The following is a 1,518-nucleotide window of genomic DNA, read 5'->3' as shown; positions in this document are numbered from 1 at the left end:
GTTCGTGTGTGTCCAACAGCACACACAGGACGTCCGTGGCTGTCCATCAGTACACATATCAGCACGCTGGTCCTTGGACTCAGCACGCTGGCCCTTCCCATGGACTGTTCGGGTGATTTTGGCCCACGTGGGCTGTCTGTTCAGTACACACAGGACGTCCGTGGGTGTACGTCAGCACACACAGGACGTACGTGGCTGTCCGTGTGTGTCCGTGTGTGTCTGTCAGCACACACAGGACGTCTTTGGCTGTCCATCAGTACACATATCATCACGTTGGTCCTTGGACTCAGCACGCTGACCCTTCCTGTGGACTGTTCAGATGATATTGGCCCACGTGGGCTGTCTGTTCAGTACACACAGGATGTCCGCGGGTGTCTGTGACACTCCCGATTGTAGATGACCAGAAATGACACGGTCGATGTTCCCCGATTGTCGATCTGAGGTTCTCAGAATAGTTCCGATCGCCTTAGACCAACAACCAAAGAACACCAACACTCCTATCGGATATAACTCTAGGCTTTTCAACCCGACAAAGCAATACCTGATAGTTAGTTCGTCCGGACAAGGACTAATATCATATGGAACCCGTATTTTAAAAAAACATTCTTTATATATCAATCAAAGGCATCTTACAGAATTTGTTATAAATTAACCTCGAGGTTTTCGGTCAACAAATCTTATACTTAAGATATATTAAAATGACTTTGCAAGGATAATAAAACTACCGCAAGCTAATGCTGTTCCTTCCCGTCCTAGAGTAAGGTCTCCCGTCTATTGGTTACCTGCATCACAAATGAGTCATGAGTAACTAGTTTACTCAGTGAGCCTAGTCCCGCACCCCAACATATATTAATAATATCTCAAGTAATCAACTTCATTTGTATGCAGTGGAAATATATTCCATATATGGATATTTATATATAAGGAATATTCTACCATCATTGTGAATCTAATCATATCCCTCACTTCCTATTCCCGTCTCTCATATCATTCTTATAATCATATATATATATACACCAGACCCGAGAAACCACAAAGGCTAAACGAGTCTAGCGAGTTAGCATCACCATCATCGCCATCAGATATTCAAAAATTGAACATCTAACGCTGCATGCAGTTACACGGCCTCCAGGGTGCGACCCCATCATCGTGTCTTCGTGACCTTGTTCCATATCGCAGGACCAATTCACGGTAATCATCATTCATACGAGAATATTTTGGAAGACAGGTTTATAATAAGACTTCACTGATTAATACTTCCATACTTAATTATATTTAATACTATACATATGTATTAGTACTTGAGAACAAGTACTAAGGTTTGGAATAAACCTCTATGATCATTCATAAATATTTAATAAGTGTTTACACTAAGTAAACACCTTACCAATTCAATATTGATCAAGAGACAAAGCCTATCAATTATCTACAATCAGTACGTTCAATCAAGAAATATTCAATCACTACTCATCAATCATCTATCTAGACTCACCTTTGATTCCATGAGATTGGCTAGGG

Source organism: Brassica rapa, unplaced genomic scaffold (assembly GCF_000309985.2).
Source record: "Brassica rapa cultivar Chiifu-401-42 unplaced genomic scaffold, CAAS_Brap_v3.01 Scaffold0374, whole genome shotgun sequence".
NCBI lineage: Eukaryota > Viridiplantae > Streptophyta > Magnoliopsida > Brassicales > Brassicaceae > Brassica > Brassica rapa.
The sequence above is the reverse complement of the archived record's forward strand: the minus strand, read 5'-3'. Positions refer to the sequence as shown.